The sequence below is a fragment of the Mus caroli genome, unplaced genomic scaffold (assembly GCF_978045245.1).
Source record: "Mus caroli unplaced genomic scaffold, Mus_caroli_1 scaffold_9, whole genome shotgun sequence".
Lineage (NCBI taxonomy): Eukaryota > Metazoa > Chordata > Mammalia > Rodentia > Muridae > Mus > Mus caroli.
In genome coordinates this window covers 108,268,506-108,287,111 of record NW_028227264.1, presented here as the reverse complement: position 1 = coordinate 108,287,111, position 18,606 = coordinate 108,268,506, and the positions used below count along the sequence as shown (strand labels likewise).

Sequence of the window (18,606 nt, the reverse complement as noted above, 5' to 3'; positions counted from 1 at the left end):
GAACAATGACGTTCAGCCGCTGTATCTTTGTTAATTGTCCAGTGGCTTCACCTGTTTGGGAGAGCGCCTTCCAGGCCTTAATAGCCGTGGAGGAAATTTGGGCATAAGCTCCCCAGTGATAATTTGTTTGATCAGCGGTATAAGCTCCCTGACCCGTTAACAGGTCAAAGGTCCAATCTCTCTGCTCTGGAGTCAAAGCGGCAGCATTTGCTCGGGCCTGCGTTTGTGCAGCCTCTTGCCATAGAGCTCTCCATTCCATATATTTGCCCGCACTGGGGAGAGCGGCTTTTGCAATCATTTGCCAGACGGCAGGAGTTAATGCCTCGCCAGCAAGCCTGCCTAACTGTACCAAGGTGAAATTAGCATTGGCTCCATATTTACGAACCAACTTAGCAAGCTCTTTAACCTGTAAATACTCTACTGGAGCGTGGACATGCCCACCCTCGGCTCCTTCAAAGACTGAAAATGCCTGTTGTATCTTCCTTTGTGCCTCTCTTGAAACGAACGAGTCCACGCACTGCCTCTCTGCACAGGGCTGACGCACTACACAGGGCGGGGGCTCCGCATAGGGCGGAGGTGCACTATGACCCTGAAGCCGACTGCCCTGAGGCCAAGCAGCAAGCTGGCCTTTGCCAGTCGCTTTTGGCTTTTTTCTTGACCTATAAGCTCGCATTTCTCTCTCATAATAAGCTGCTTCCTCCTCCAAGTCTGTTTCCTCAGAAGGGCTAATTTCTTCATCTGATTCACAGCTACTAAGAACTGGCTCTTTAAACTCATCTCTTTTCTCCTCTTTCCTTCTAATCTCTCCCCAGGTATTTTTCCCTGACATTAACTTTTCTTTTTTCCTTTGTTTTTTCTCCTCTTTCCTTCTAATCTCTCCCCAGGTATTCTTCCCTGACATTAACTTTTCCTTGGGTTCAAGACCCGTGGAAAGGCCTGTATACTTATTTGGCGCGCCATGCTTTCTCTTTTTTCCTGCTCTCTCTCCCCGCTTTACTTCTGATAGACTGTCTTGAATTTCGTTCAGAATTCTCCACCCTGCCTTAACCACTTGTTGACATGTGAAAAGAAATAAAAGGGCTTTTAACACTAGAGAAAGTTCAAGACCAGACATACCTTGTAAAGCTGTAACGAACGCGCATCCGTCCCCCAGCTGAAGAGTTCTGAATCTACGCCGGATCCTTCTCAACAGTCTGTTTCCGGGAACACTTCATTAACCACAGTTCCCCAGCTGATGAGTTCTGAATCCACACTGGATCCTTCTCAACAGTCTGTTTTCCGGGAACACTTCATTAACCGCTCCTTCCCCGTGATGCAGTAGCTCCCGGGTTTCGGCACCATTTATTGCCCGCGCTTTTGTTCCCCCTGGTAAGAACACACTCAGGGCAACCGGAATCTTCTGCGGCACAAGCTTTATTGCTTACCCCATCAGGAGCCAGTGGAGAAGAGAGCCAGAGAGAGAGAGAGATGGCGGAGCCCCCTCCCTTTTATGGAGGACTGTCCTCCGCCTCAGACGTGTCACTCCCTGATTGGCTGCAGCCCATCAGCCAGAGTTGTCGTCACGGGAAAGGCAGAGCACATGGGGTGGGAAACTACCCCAGCGCATGTGCAGATGGTTTGTTTACTACTTAGAACACAGGTGTCAGTGCCATCTTATAATGGCGAATGTGAGGACGGCTCCTTACAGAAAAGGTTTTTCTTCTTGCCCACTTTGTGTGTCTTTGATTTCTCTTTCTTGCCCTATTATTCTGACTAAGACCTGCCAGAGTAAGTTTCATGATTGTGCATCTTTGCTTTCTACATTAGAGGAAATTATTTTAAATATTAACTCTGGGGCTATTGTGTACACCTTTTATCATATTGAAGTATAATTTTGGTATACTGTCCTGGCTAGTTTTTTATCAACTTGACACAGGCTGGAGTTATCACAGAGAAAGGAGCTTCAGTTGAGGAAATGACTCCATGAGATCCAGCTGTAAGGCATTTTCTCATTTAGTGATCAAGGGGCAAGGGACCCTTGTGGGTGATGCCATCCCTGGGCTGGTAGTCTTGGTTCTATAAGAGAGCACGCTGAGAAAGCCAGGGGAAGCAAGCCAGTAAGTAACATCCCTCCATGGCCTCTGCATCAGCTCCTGCTTCCTGACCTGCTTGAGTTCCAGTCCTGACTTCCTTTGGTGATGTACAGAGGTATGGAAGTGTAAGCTGAATAAACCCTTTTCTCCCCAACTTGCTTCTTGGTCATGACGTTTGTGCAGGAATAGACTAAGACATATACTTAATTTGTTGAGTATTTTTAAGAATATTCGATTATTTTCAAATTCTTTTTCTTTTAAAATGATCATATTGCTTTACCCTTTATCCTATTAATGTGAGCTATCATATATATTAATTTACAAAAATTGAACTGTCCTTCCTTTCCTGAAATTCATCAAGCCCACATGGTTAGTAGCCTTTTTTCATGCTCCTGAACTCAGTTGTTCAGGAAAAGCCCTGGACACAGTAACCAGGAATAGTGAATGACATCCAGTAGCTTTTTATTCATTTTTGGTGGCCTTGGCTTTTGTATGAGCATGATGTTGGCCTCTTGAAATTGGTTTAAAAGCATTCCCTTAGTTGGAACAAGACTGGCAAAAGTTGAATTTCTATGTAGCATAATATATTGGGACGTGAGGATAACTTGGATGAACCCAATCCAAGGAGAGAAGAAAAACAAGCTATTGGAATATTCCAGATGAAAGATAAAATTATGAAAATGTATCTGTAAGAGCTTCTCACGCCTCAAAGACTAGAAATGTGGTCATATGTCCACACTGTTCACAAATCCGGCTTCCTCTGAAGCCTGCTCTGAGTCATTGGTAATTACTCTTCTCAGCAGGAGGCCCCATTGGAGAAGAAATGGAAGGAGAGAGATGGCCCAGAAGCTCAAGCCCTAGAGCTAGAACAAGATCCCAGTTCCTCTTTTGCTCTGTTGCCTAGCTAATGGACTGGTATAACAGCCGGAGCTATGCCAAGCTCTTTATAGAACTTGGAGGTTGGAATTCTAGAGGTTAAACATATGCATGCATTATAGATTTAAACTCAGGCTTAAAGACTATAAAAATAGTTGCCATAAGCTCTCAGAGAAAACAGTGAAAGAAACAGTGAGACACATGTCCTGCCTCGTGTGTAGCTGTCTCCTCTGGAAGAGTCACGAGTATGAGGCACATGGCAAGCCTGATAATCATCAAACTGAAATGTGCTCCCAGTTAGCAGCATAACTCATGTCCTCCTCTCTTTCATATTCATTCAATGTCATCTTCCTACTTAGGGTCCAGGCAAGCATGGTATTTATAATCCATGTAACTCACTCATCCATCAGTGCCAACATGCCCTGGCCCTCAGTTGTGCTCTTTTTCTCCCCATATTATTTAGTGCCATCTACAATAGTGTATGTAGATGTATTTCTTACTATGTGGTTTTTAATTACTCTGACTCATTCCAAAGTAATAAAAGTTCTGCACGGGAAGTAAGTTATACATGTTTTGTAAGTGGTCACATCATTCATGATGGGGGATCTACAGAAGACTCTCAATGTATATTTGACCAAGAAATGAATGAACAAAGATTAATCCACCTTCTAGCCTACACACTCCCTCTTAGATTCTGTAAACTTAAGGTACTAACAAATTAATGCAAGGATTTTGCATTATATATGTTAAAATTCCATCGTTTATTCTTACCAAGGCTATTCACTTTTACAAAGCAAATTATTTCCATCTTCATGATGGATGCCCTCTGCTTCTTTCTCACAAAGTTTCAGACATTACTTTTTTTTTCTGTTCATGTGTAGAAAAATTATCAACTGCAAAAAGACTGCATAAGAAACCCCTTGCTTGGTCCACCTTAGCTGGCTTTTCTTTCTTCTTCTCAAGCTATTCTCCAGTCTATATCCCATTAGTAGGTGCTGGGAATGATAGCAGATAGCCATGTCTTCCTCCAAAAAACTTTGCTTTTAACCTGTCACCCACAAGGCTAGAAACAAGAGGCTCTCCTAAGGACCTGTGCAAAGTATTATATTGCTAGTGTTTTCCTTGATATTATAAAATGAAACAAGTAAATATCTAAAATATTTTTTTCATACAGTCATGCAGCTTTATTAAAAACATCTAGCAGTAAATAATCTACATTTTCCTTTTAACCCACTGAAACTTTTACTGCCTGTGTAATTGAAATTTCTAATGGGATTTTTTTTCAGACAGGAAGCAACAATAAGCAAAGTAAAATATGTCCCTAAACTCAAATTCCTTCTGGGGCATATGCTATATAAAAGTTATCACTTTTGACTTGGCATAACACAATAAGATGCTAATGACAGGTAACAAATTAGAATATTAATCGATTTTGGTCTCTGAACTAAATCTTGGCTATCTGGCAGATGTGGTTTTTGCAAAATTGATAGCAAACAGCTTTATTCTGTCACTTGAAATTCCCACTTGGAAGAAGAGAGGTGTCACAATGGCAAGGAGTGTGCATGTCATTAGTTAGGTAATCTACACAGTCCAGTGTGGAGCATATTCAAACCAAATTGCCTGATGATATCATCCACAACACCGTGGGGCTTACATGTAAAAGGAGAAAGAGCGCGAGAGAGGAGAAGGAAATGGTAAATTCTCTGAGCATTTTTATCTTTCAATTCATTCTGCACACTCTTATCTAAATGAAGCAGACAAGCATTTCCAGAATGCGTCTTTATTTTGCAACTTTGATTTTACTGTGACTAAGGCCATGGTTGGTTTGTAAAGCATGAACTCATGTCATCCAAATAGCTACGATTAAGGTTTTGATATTCATGAGCTTCTTGAAGTAGAGTGCACCTTTCCTTATGTACAGCAAAATAAGCAAACGCTCACTCTCAGTCCAGAATAGGAGGAAGAGGTCGAAGGATAGCTGTGCTATTGATGCAGAAATGTCTGGGGGTCAACACTCTGATTCAGAAATAGACACAATTTATGGGCACAGGCTGCATGAATCCAATCCTATATCTCCAGCACCATGTCTGTGTGACCTTGGGCAGATTAATTGTTTATGCATCTATTCCCTCCTGTTACCAAGATAGGATCTCCTGTCACTAGGTTGGTGGGTAAAAGCATCGGCGTGTACAAATAATCAACTGCAAAAAAATCATGTGCAGGGTGTCTAGCACAAAGAAACCACACTTGAAATGTTAGCTATTATTAAATTCACACTGTCTTTTTTAACAAGTTTCCATTTCTATTTTAGAAAAGCCCTCTATTTAGGTCAGTCACCCAGACAGAGAAGATTCCAGAAACTTTGCAGCTGAATATATGTGCACTATATTCTTTAAGCCCAGGCCTCTGGTACCTGTTCCAGGGAAGATGATGGAGGGCTTCCTTGGCCCCTCATCTAACCTTCTTACTTTTCTGTTGACCTTGCTTTTTCAAAGCCCTGCACTTAGCCTACATCACATATCAGGAAAGACTTAGCAAAGTTGTATCTGTCATAGGTGCAAAAGGAACGCCAATGTGCTTGTTCCATTGTCTAAAATGGCCTTCTGCTGAAATTACCCTGGTCAAACTACCTTTCTATCATCTACCTTCACATCTCCACCAGAGTTTAAACATAACTGACCTGGACCCTGCCTTCTCTTCAGGTCCCTTGGCAACCCAGGGCCTCCTGCTCTGATTTCCATCTCCGAGCACTGCTAAAGTTTATCTTCTTTATACTCCCTGTGTCCATCTTGATACTGAAAGGGTTACTGTTGAGTTTCATGGAGTCGGCCATGTCTGCCCATTATTGCTTACCAACCTCCATGGTCTGACAACTTCGTGCCCCCCTCCCATGCTTCTCGGCCTTCTCCCCACTTCTTACTCTCTACAGGCTGATCAAGTTTTTCATCACCATTCATTTCTCAAAGTGAAGCCCTCTTTTCTTGGTGTCACCTTGATCACACCTCTCACTCTGCATTCAATTCTTAGTCTACCTACCTGCTATGGGAAGTCTTATTCAACTAATGACTCTTATTGTGATCCTGATCACAGTGAGCTCTGTAGCCACCAATTCTCTGCTTGAATGTAAGCCCATGAACACTTACTCTGAAATTTCTCTCAAAGCCAGCTAGGACTTCTCTAGTGATGTTATCTCTTGCCGGGCTTCCCCTGGCCCTGATATATTAGTTTATCATTGAATACCCAGCTAACTTGTCCCATCAGGATGAGAAGTCCCTCGTTTTAAAGGCAGGGCTATGGGAGGCTTCCTCTCTTTAAAGTTCTTCATTCAGATCTCTCACCTGTATTGGTTATCTGCAGGGCCTTCTGCTTGCTTTCCCAGTGGCAGGTTAATTCCCAAGGCCCTGGTGTAGTTACTCATATATCTTTCATTCATAGAAAGTGGGCCTGACAACGATGTAGTGTAATTTGGATCTGTGTATTGAGGTTAGGACCAGGAAAAAAATCTCTTTCTCAAAAAACAAAAAACAAAAAAAAAACAAAAACAAACAAAAAAAAAAAAACAAGTGGCATGGTGTTTTGCTCAAGACTAAACCAATTCATGCTAGAAGCAACTGTGTAGATGTCATGTTTCAAAACTTTACACTATTAGAAGTAGTATGATATTTATCCCACGTTTGAAGAAACTGAACCCTGAAAATAAATTTTGAACCTTTTACCACAAGGGTCCTTTCCAAATGAAACATTACATGAACACTGAAAGGGGAAATATGATGAAGCAAACCTGATGTGCTATTACAGTCTTCCTGCTGATGTGACGTCAGCAGCTACGGAGACAGCTAACTGTAGGAACACTGAACGGGGGACCTTAAATCTCAGGATGAGAAGATCAGTAACTAAACAGCTAGCAACGATGCAGTGAGCATCATGTAAGGATGCGTGCATCCGTCAAGAAAAATGTAGCTGGATAACTTTGTTTTCCCTCCTGTGGCTGAAAAATGAAGATAATGACATTGCCCTATGTCAGTGTCATGATTGTTAATGTCAAGAAAGTCGATGGCAAGAAACAGATGAAGAAAACCCTTAGGGACACAGTGATCCATGGCAGGTGAAGAACAGGAATTACTGTTCTGATCACCATCTCTATTGAGCACTTGGCAAGCCTATGTGTGTTGTGCATTATATGAATCACCAATAAGCTTGTGAAAACTGCCAAATAAGAACAGTTACTATTCCCACTGCATGAATAAGACCTCGGAGGCTTTGGTAGAAAAGAGGGTTGTCCACAGGGTTATTCAAGCTGGAGAGTATGGGGGTGGAGGTGTTGTTGGGAGACATTTCCAGTTTGATGATTTGGTCACAGGTGCTTCACATCCGGTCCACTGTTGCTTAGTACAGCAAAAGACTAGAAACGAGTGCTAGCTGGTGCGCCTGCTCAGAGACAGTCCTATTGTGATTTATATTGTAGATGATTGAAGACATGGAATGTGATCTTAATACAATTCCTGCTCTTCCTGCATCAGCCAGTGTGATAAGTGAATTGGAATTTACTTTGGTTCTGCAGTTTTTTAAATGGTCTTTATACTCAGATACACAGCCATGCTATTCAAAAGTAGCACACTCTGGACATGAATGAGTTCCATGAGTCAGCTTCCCCTAGCCGTTGACTCAGTTCTTTTGAAACTTCAGAGAGGCATGGCTAAAATGTTAACTGAAGTCCTTAACTTCTGTGAAATGGAGAATCTGAAAGAAAGAAAGGTTCAATTCTGATGAGTCTTCTCAACAGTAAGGACTTTGCAATACTGACTTCATCACAGTAGTGATGGCGGAATCTATTGAGACAAAAACACTTAGCAATAAGTGCTACTCACACAAGCTCATCATAGGCACAAGGCAGGCATCTACATGTTCATTCCACAAAATTTCAAAATCTCAATAGGACACACATACAAAAGAAAACTTTATAAGTATATGACCTAGAACTATTCGTGTGTGTGTGTATGTGTGTTGTGTGTGTGTGTGTGTACATGCAAGTACAAGGTGGTTTTGTATGTCTCCTAAGTGTATAAAACAGTTTAGCTTTTATTATAATATCTGTCTAAAGCCTAGTCTTTGGTTTTTGTTCCTGATTAGAAACTAATCTTTTGATTGTCTTACAGTCTAGTGACCCCTCTAGGAGTTTCAGGCATCTAATTATTTCATTGTGTTTTATAGTGTTGTTACCTGAAGATTTCTTTATATTATTTTTAGCAAATTATTACAAATTATTTCATTGTAAATCTGTTTATTCTCCTTTATAATTATCACATTTCATTGAACTTTAAAATTATATATATATGTGTGTATTTTATATCACCTGCTCACCTTGTGAGACAGAAAACTATTTCAAAGTATTTGTTACAAACTGTAGTACTGTAGATTCTGAATTGAAGCAAGTGAGCAATATAATTCTAGCAGTATTCTGGGGTCTGGGTGGCTACTTAAGCTAACTACATGCCACTGAGACTGCAGTTCAGGAAGGACTTTTATGTGTCCTTGTGGTTCCCTTCAGGAATCCTAATATGCAGACAAATCCCCCCCAAGAAATTCACACCTTTAAAATGAACAAGTATTAAGGGATTCTATAAACTTCCAAAGCATAAGTGATACGACATAACTGTAATCTATAAAAGCCACCAAATGAATTAAGATCCAAGCTAAGTTCCCAGAGCTTATTTAGTTAAACTTGGTTGGAATCTCAAGGATATTAAGTAAGCCCATAGAAGGAAAAATAAGGGCTGTAAATAACACCAGGGGCTGATATTTAATGTAGCTCAAGAATTACCTTGCAGGAGTACTTTACAAAGAGACAGAGATTTTCCTAAATAGCTCTCAAAGTCAGTTCCTTAACACATAACCATTACAATACAAAATACAGGTTGTCATTAAGCAAAGCCTGCCTACAGAAGCAAATTCATAAAGTAAGCTATGGATGTAGAAACCTGGGATCCTGCTGTTCTGCTCGCTCTTAAGACTATATCGATCCCTTATTGCATGGCTATCAGGTTTGGGACACTTTCTGTTCCATTCGATAAAGAAATTAGAGCAAAAAGCACAAGAAAATTATGTGGTCGTCTGTTACACTCCAGCACTTGGCTTTTATTTTTCTTTGTTTGGTTTTTCACTTAAGAGAATATTATAATAAAGGGTTTGAATGAGCTTAGATAACTTTGAAGTAAAGAGTAAGAAGATATTGGGCCCTTTAAAGATTTCCTCATCAAGAAACACTCTAATTGAAACCGCTGCCCTGGAGAAACTCTGAAACCATTTGCACTCTCCTACTTCTTATATTTAAAGCTGTTTAATATCTCTTTCTCTCTCTGTCTGTCTCTCTCTCTGTCTCTCCTCTCTGTCTCTCTCTCTCTCTGTGTTTGTCTCTCTCTGTGCGTGTCTCTCTCTCTCACACACACACACACTCAGAGAGAGAATAAATAACGTAATAATATATTACAAATACTAGAAACACACATGGCTGAGAAGTATGCAATCACCTGAAAGTGATATATACTTATCCATAATCCTTTACTTGACAGAGTTAAATGGTTCAGCACCTCAATACCTTAGAAGTCAAATTCTATTATCATTTTATTTTTGGAAGGACTTAGACTGGTTCTTTCCAGTAAAGGAGCTACAGTAGTCTATAGTGGCACATAAAAAACCAACTCCTGTCGTAATTTTGCAGTCATGTTCCTGCAGCCTAGAAGTTGTTTGAAGTGTTCTTAGGCAGACACGTCAGGGCGTGTGGCTTGCTCTGCTCTGACACTGTGAAGTAAGCCGGTTCACAGTGTGAGTGGGCCTGTCAGGATTCACCAGAACACTGCTAGTGTGTGTCCCTGAGCAAATAGTTTAATATGCGTGCCAAATAAGACAAGAGTTGTATCAACGTGAGCAAGGAAGGAGTAATCCTCACAGATGGCTATAAGGAATATTTGCAATACAACCATGAGTACATTTAAAGCGTGCCTGTTTCTATTGTCTGTTTCTATGGCATGTTACCGTATACCATTGTTTCACGTGTCACGTCGAGCAGACCATTTTACCATGCGTTGGACCTCCATTCTGTCTTCACTCCATTTTCAGGAGGACTTCTATGGTAAATCACACTGTCTTAGCCACTGCTTGGTGGGCAGGAATGGATGGAACAGCCACATCTGCTCCAAGCTCTTTTCCTGCTAGCCACTCACACAGTTTGCTCCTGCAGGAGTGGATACCCCTGAGTTTCAGTTTATCATCTACAGTGTTTCCTGCATCCAGATCTACACACACACACACACACACATCCTGTCTCCTCTGCCTGGAATACCTCTTGCCTCTGCTTGCCTCTGGATCCTCTCGCCCTTCTGAGTTCTGGCTATTTCAAGATGTTCCTATTCCCTCCCCTCAAACCTGCCAATCATCAGTTAATCGCCAGCTCTTGCCCTGCTATGCATCTATACTTGTATATGCTCATCGTTTTGATACGTTACTTAGCTGGCTCTGTCTGTTAATACTGTGCAATCTGTGTGGTTAGATGCTCATTCTCTTTTTCTGTGATTCTCCAGCCCCAGAACAAAGCAGGCTCATGGTAGATAGAATTCTTATTCCCCTTGAGTTCATAGCAGCCTATTAATTACATTGGGTCGTCAAGAAAATGACTTTGAAGAAGCCGCCTATGGGAAGACTTTGAAGGACATAGTAAGGAAGGTGACATTCACCCTTTTGTTGGAACAGAGGTGGGCAAGCTTCCAGAACCATAGGCTTTGCCCATCTCCCCTTTTGTCCCTCTTTTTATTTTTGCTGTCTCTATTCTTGATTTTTGTTCAGTACCATCACCTTCTGTTCTGTTTTCTTCTCCTTCTCCTTCTCCTTCTCCTTCTCCTTCTCCTTCTCCTTCTCCTTCTCCTTCTCCTTCTCCTTCTCCTTCTCCTTCTCCTTCTCCTTCTCCTTCTCCTCCTTCTCCTCCTCCTCCTCCTCCTCCTCCTCCTCCTTCTTCTTCTTCTTCTTCTTCTTTCTTCTTCTTCTTCTTTTCTTCTTCCTACTCGCCTGTACTGCTTGAATATGTCCCTTGCTTGTTTTATTCTTTTGAGCCTGGTGTCAATCAGCCTGGTGCAGTTGATAAGCAAGCCATTCCTAGATTGGCCCTCGGGGTACATAGTCCTCCCCACAGATACTTTTATTAGAGTAGAGATCTGGGACCCACTGCTGATTTCGTCTCTATGGGTTTTATTTTTTTAATGTGCTATATTGGGATACCAAGAAAGCTAGACGAGCTCATCTGATATGACAGCTGCTGCGTACCACCACCCCGTTCCCTGCGCTTTCACAGGGAGAATTCAAGGGACAGCTCAAATGTGGCAGTGGCCATTCCTGCAGCAGGCCCTTTGATGAGACTTGCTTCTGTGAGTAGCTGTTTACAGTGACCTCGTTCAGGTGTCTCAGTCTCCTCCAGCAGGTACACAAAGCGCACTTTCAGAGGCTCTGTGCTGCTGTCATTGCTGATAACCCTGTAGCAGTGGTTATCATTTGAAGTGGTGCTTCAGCCTGGCCTTGCCTGCCATCTCCTGCCCACACTGATTGGAACTGTTCCCCATCACCTCACCTTTCAGGGCTGCTGTCATCCACCCACTTCTCTTCCTGCTAATGCAGTGTTAATGCGATTTCACTGGCTCCCTTCCAGGTCCTCATCAGCCGTGAATCTGTTTTGCTATTTTGCATTAAGTAGTCTTAAGCTATAACACCGGTGCTTCTGATGCACAGCCAAGTACCTCCATGAGGGCTTGAGCCTAATAGTCGCTCTAAAAGCTGAACATCATGTGATTTCACCTGTGCTTCCAATTACAAAGAGCAGCGTGTGGATCATTCCCACAGTCCATTCTGCTGCTTATAGCTTCAGCTAGGGACAGCTACACCTTGCTACCATGTGGATGATTTGACATAGATAATTACTCAACCAGGGACAGTTGGGCCGTACATAAAGGCAGCCCGCCCCATGTGCCTAGCCTTTATTGATACTCTGTTGGCTAGTGAGCTTCTATGCCAGTGGTTCTCAACCTGTGAGCCACAACCCCTTCAGAGGTCAAAGGACCCCTTCACGGGGTCATATATCAGATATTCTGCAGGTCAGTTATTTATATTACAGTTCATAACAGTAGAAAAATTAGAGCTATGAAGTAGCAATGAAAATAATGTTATGGTTGGGGGTCACTATAACATGAAGAACTGTATTAAAGAGTCACTGCATTAGGAACATTGAGAACCACTGCACTAGTCTCTCCATTCTATTCTTTCTGAACACACTCTCCTTTCCTTTCTTTCTCTTCTAATTGTTGGCAGGAAAGTTCTCTCCAAAGATGTACCTTAGGCATTCCTCTATTTCTGTGACTCTTTTATCTTTTCAGGGCTTACAATACGATTGATTTCATGTCATTTACACTCAGAGCCTAATCCCTAGCCTTGATATCTCTATTGAACTTCTCGCTTTCCTTAATTCTGTGTAAGAATGGTTTGCAAACAGTTAGGTTGCCTGCACCACACATGCATATGTCTGTGTATTTCATACCTGCATACAATGTAATCATCACTCAAAAGAAAAAAAATTCATAGTACCTTTCCAGTAATTCCTGCCCTAGCATCTCTAGCTTTAGACACTAGTCTTTTTGTCATTTTTATTATAATATATATGTATATATATATATATATACATATATTTGGTTATAATTTCTTCTATGGTTTGTTAGCATAGAATCATACAGTATCCACATAGTCTATATATCTTGTTTCTCCTGTTTGTGGGAAGTTTTTGAGATTGTTGCTGTTCACACTGTTGTTTCTTCTAATAGCTCATTCCTTTTTATTATTTTTTTAAGGAATAGTCCATTAAAAAAGTCATCCAACATTTTCTTAGCCATGGATCTCTTGATGGATACTTAAAGTATTTTCAGTATGGGGCTCTGGATAATGAAGGTGCTTTACATGTTCTTCACAAGTCTCTGGGTGGGTGTATGCCTGCCTCTACTCTCTTGGGAAGTATCCAGGTAATTGAATTGCTGGCCAAGCATGATGGTGTGCACCATCAGGCGCAGCATCACACAGCAGATGCAGGCAGATCTCTTTGAATTCAAGGCCAGCTTGGTCTATGTAGTGAGTTCCAGGCCACCTAAGACTCTTCAATGATAAAGTGGCTTCTAATGTTATTGTCGTATTTTTGTCTCCAGTAGTAAAGTATAAATGTTTTAACTCTCTATATGCTTGCCAACACTTAGAATTCTTAGTCTTCTTCATTTAGCTATTCTAATCATTGTATAGGATATATCTTGTGGCTTGAATTTTCAAATGAAAAACAATAAAAAAGGAAAGAACATGACTGATGGCTCCTAAGTATTGTAGAGAAGGATTATTGTAGATAAAAGGAAGACATCGCTGGAGTCAGGGACTTCTGGGAGCATCCAGAATGGACATGCTTCAGGGCCACATCAGGGGAAGACAGGAAAGGGGAAGAGAAAAGAGGGGAAAGCAGGGAACCAGATATAGCAGCCAGGAGGCCCAGTAGAGTAGACAAGAGACCAGGTAACCAAAATGATTGGTTTATATATGGAAGGGCAGCTGGGAAAGGGGCATCCCAGCCCTTGGCCTAGAGAATTTAGGGTAGTAGGCTGGGTATGCCAGCCAGGAGAACATTATAGCAGGTAAGGCCTGAGGGATGCAGGAAAAATCTGCAGCCAGTGTCCACTCAGATATGTTAAAGACGTACCTCAATCTGTTGTCCCAGGTTTGAAACCTAACATTTGCAATCTTCTGATAACTTCAAGTGGAATATGACCTACATGTAGCACTTAAAACTGGAAAACTTTGAGAAGAAACGATAAGACCTTATGGGACCTTGATGTATGGAAAACATCCTCTAAGAAAGATCCCAAAGCATTGACTATCAATACAATTTGATACATAAAGCTTTGTCAAAGGGAAAATTTGGGAGAAGGGGTGAAAATTGGACTTTTTAAGAAATATAACACAGACAGGACAATCCAGTAGATAATTGAGAAATATATTTGAATAGAAAATAAATCAAGATATGAAAAGAAAAGATACAAAATAAAATAATTGCTTCTTAAAGGTCTCCGTTAGATGCAGTCATCTCTGTCTCCCATCCATTGTTAGAATTAAGCGTGTGAGAAACTCCCATGTCTTCAACAACAAAGACGTGTGCTCAGCAGCATGACATCATCTGTTAGTCTCCCTCCTTTGCATCCCCGCCCTCCAGCCAGGCCGTCAGCCACAGTGCTGCATTCTCTGCTCCCTCTCTTCTCCGTGCTCCCTGTGATCCTGCTCTAACCTGGAGCCTTGTATATAATTATTAGAGTCCACCGCAATATTCCCCTACAGCCATTTTCTACACATCCATAGATAATCTGCTGAATGTATGCTGTCCACATATTCTGTTACTGAGCTCAAAGCATACAGGTTCCTTATTCAGTAATCATTACCACTTCCTTTCATCTGAATTTTCTTTTTTTTAATGTTAATTTTTTATTGGATATTTTCTTCATTTACATTTCAAATGCTATCCCCTTTCCTAGTTTCCTCTCCAAAAATCCCCTATACCCTCCCCCTGCCCTGCTCCCCAACCCACCCATTCCCACTTCCTGGCCCTGGCATTCTCTGGTACTGGGGCATATAATCTTCCCAAGACCAAGGGCCTCTCCTCCCACTGATGGCCGACTAGGCCATCCTCTGCTACATATGCAACTAGAGACACAAGCTGGGCGGGGGGGGATGATACTGATTAGTTCATATTATTGTTCCTCCTATAGGGTTGCAGACCCTTTTAGCTCCTTAGGTACTTTCTCTAGCTCCTTCATTGGGGCCCCTGTGTTGCTTTATTTGGCAAGCCTTGCCTACTCTTGGCACAGGCCGCCTCTCCAACATGATTCCCATCCCAATACTATGGATACATGTTTCTAGATGCTAGACATACCCTTCTAATCCCTGTTCTTTTTTTCCTTAGTTCACGGTCTGCTCACATCAGAAATGCCATTACTCCATCTCTGCATAGCCATAAGCCTCCATGTTAAAAAAAAACAAAACAAAACAAAACAAAACAAAACAAAACAAAAAAACAGGCTGATTCAAATACTGGCTCTTTCTAGTCTGTGTTCTTTCTATTGCCAGCATTATGCATTAATATACTTTAATTTGCTGAGAAGCAGTCTTATGCTGTCTTGCATATTAGGCTTCTCAAGAAGAGTCTGAGCAGTTATTCCATACTTGATATTACACACGGGATGCTTAAAAGTAGTAAGATATCAATTTACATGCCCTGGATGTGCATCTAATAGGGAATACCAAAAAAGGAGGAGCCACTGTGCTATATAGTTTTTTTTTTTCATTCCTGCAGCCAAATACCTGACAAGATGCAACTAAAGGAGGGGAGGTTTATTTTGGTCCATAGTTTGAAAGGGGCAAAGTCCACCAGAATGGAGAAAACAATGCAGCAAGAGTTGGAGGTGTCTGGTCACACTTTATCCCTTATTCAAGAAGGAAAGAGAATAACAGGAAGTAGAGCCAGCCAGCCTATAAAACCTGAAGGCCAGTTTCCAATGGATCCACTCCTACAGCAGGGCTTCAACTTTCAAAGGTCTCACAACCTTCCAAAATAATGTCAGCAATTGTGGACAAAATATTCAAATACAGAAACCATAGGCGATGCTTTACACTCAAACCATAGCAACCAACAAAATCTAATAGAAGTTAGATCATCCTGGGCACGGTGAAAATAGGACGCATGCTGAAACTTACGAGATCCTAGGAAGGGTCCTCGCAGAGCAACTGGAAACTAGGTAAAGGTGCTCATTGATACCAAGCTAAGGAAATTAGACTTTGATATCCCAGAGGGATTCAGGAACCAATCAAGATAATCATGAAGCAGTGTAATTATCCTCTTGTCTGGGGAGCATTTGTTTGGCAGCAGTGTGTGGTGAGGATAGATGAGAAGGGAAAGATGGAGGGATGGACATGCAGGACCAAGGCCCTTGAAGGGACCCTGGAGTAAGCCTGAAATTGCTGGTGGAAAGAAAGCACGTATGTGACAGACTCTGGGAGTCTGCTGCTGACAGGCAATGTGACTGGTGCTAAAGGTGTGAAGGGAAGAAAAAAATGAAAGTAATTCCAGAGATGCTGAATACCCGTGCCTTCTGGGGCCTAGAAAATGTAGGGAATACAGGAAGAACACAGAAGTAGCACTTCGATGTGGGACTTGACTGTCTAGGAGTTCAGCTTGTAGAGATGGAGTCAGTGTTGGCAAGCCCATATAAAAGGGAAGCAAAGAAGAGGAGCATCTCAAAGAAACTCTTAGATCACCAAACCTACAGATACAGAGAGAGGCTGGTGAAGAGATAAGTGTAGGCCAAAAGAAAGGTGGAGTGACGCAGAAGCTAAGTAAAGAAGGTATCTGAAGAAAACACAGTAAGAGCTAGAACACAGAGAGGCAAGCAGGAGTTAAGAGTTTCAAGTAAACTAGATATGAAGGAAAAAGTTCTAATAAAGCAGTTAGGAAAGGAGGTAAGAAAGAGGAAATCTTTGAACTGTGCCTGGAACCCGATGGGCTCTGCATCAGCAGAGAGCTAACAGGAAGTCATCTCACACTGACCAACATGAGCATCATTACTGCAAATTGTGGTTAGAAATGAGACGAATGCAGTTGACTAGAATATACTTAGTAGTGAAGTTGGAAAAATTTTAAGAAATTATTATATTTTGTTGAGTGGGTCATGATGTATTCTACAAACCATAAGCCTCCGTGGGCTTTTAAGAATAGAATAGTAGCGAACTTACGATTTTTCTGGTTTTGACCATGAAAAGGCGTAAGCCTGTTGGCGTGGCAAGTGCTACAAATAGATCACAGGAGATTATGCCAAGGGGAAAAAAAGTCCAGTAGATAGAGAGCTCTTTAGTGACCTTGAAAAACCTTGTTCCTTAGAGTGCTGGGAGTGGGGAGATGGTAGACAGGGTATGGGGGAGAGGCTGAGACGTGAGACGTGCAGTTAGAAAGTACAGGCTATAATCATGACCCATTCTCTCTCACAAGAGGACAAGAATTACAGCCCATGCTAGTAGACAAAGAGAAATTAAACTGTTGTTCCGATGGAGAATAGACTACAGTGGAAGAGACTAGATCACCATTTCCACAGAGGTCACTTTCCCAAGTACTTTCAAATGTCACCACATAATCCCACCCTAGTCTTACTACCCATGAATTCCTCTTACTTTATACAAGAGAATTCACTTGTTAACCTGGGATATAGAAATGGTGATGGTCCATCACCTCTCTGATTCAAACATGTAGCGTATTAGCTTTGACTCCAGAGTGTTGCAAAGATTACCTAGCAGCATACTTTCACTGTTTCCGGCTTCCCGGATCATAGCCTGCTGGCCTTTGGATTCTCTGTAGCCTTGTGCTGAGGATGCTTGTCTTCTTACATCCTAGACAAACGTTTATCTTCTAGAACATTCTAAAGTCTTTGGAGGCAAACGTAGACACTTTCTATGTTGCTACTACTGAGTAGATGCTACAAGACTATGAAATTGAGTTAGATAGACAATGTTATGCTGCTACAAATATATGCAAAATCTAGTGTATAGAGAAATGTGATATGAGTTTTCTATTGCCACATACGATTTCCTGTCACAAACTTAATAGGTTTCAGGATTTCAGTGTCTCACAGTCTATATGGGTCAAGAGTTAAGCATGGTTTAACTGCATCTTCTGCAAAAGATCTTTGCCACAAGGTAGAAAAATATGAACTAGAAAGAAGAGCAATTTGAGACCTTTCCCAAGTGGTTGGAAAAATTCAGGTCCTCAGAGTTCCTAATTGGCTGTTACAAAGGCAGCTGATGCTAACAGGACTGTGTGCTTCCTGAAGACCAACAAGAGAACACCTTTTGACTTGAAGAAGAACCTGTCTACCCTAAGGGCTTGGAGCTGATTGAGCCCTTTCAGAAATCTCTCCCTTTTCATGAGTTCACTTCCAACGGATTTGTGGTCGAGATATGAGTTATATCTGCAAGTCACTTTCTCCTTTTCCATAAGGCAGACCCATCATACAGTCACATTGGTTTCCAGCATGTAATGGAAGGGGATTGTGAAGGCATGTTTACAATAAGGATGGAGTCTTAGAATTCAGCTTTCTATCAATACAGAGAGAGGGAGCCTGGGAGAGAAAAATAAGCTATGTGCTACTCTGTGAGAAAGATAGCACAGACTTCTTTTCTAGCCAATGCCCTTGTGATATATACTTTCACTCTTTTATATAGCTAGAAGATTTGAACTGGAAACATCTTTGTGGTTCTTGGTTTGGTTTGTTTTCTTTTGTCTTTAATGGTACTCGATTATGGTTATAAAATAGTGTGATTTCCCACAGCGAGCAACAGCATGTTGATAGAGACTGGTTATACTCAGGCAGGTTCTGTGCAGCCCAGGCAACCTTAAAAGAGCCTGAAAGCTGTATCCACTGACTATCAAGAAGTCCCATTCCTGCAGCAACTTGAAAGATTTCATTTGGTGATGGTAATTAGTTCACATCCATAAATTCCAGAATGGCCCTTTCCTGGAGTGTGAGAACTCGATGCAACCCAGGGTAAGGATGCT

At 41.6% G+C, this 18,606-nt stretch overlaps 1 protein-coding gene across 5 annotated transcripts in view; it reads left to right on the top strand.

Moving 5' to 3' along the window:
- Syt1 (synaptotagmin 1) overlaps nucleotides 1-18,606 on the top strand; it is a 530,426-nt gene that overhangs the window by 332,289 nt on the left and 179,531 nt on the right. The gene's annotated exons all lie outside the window — the stretch shown is intronic.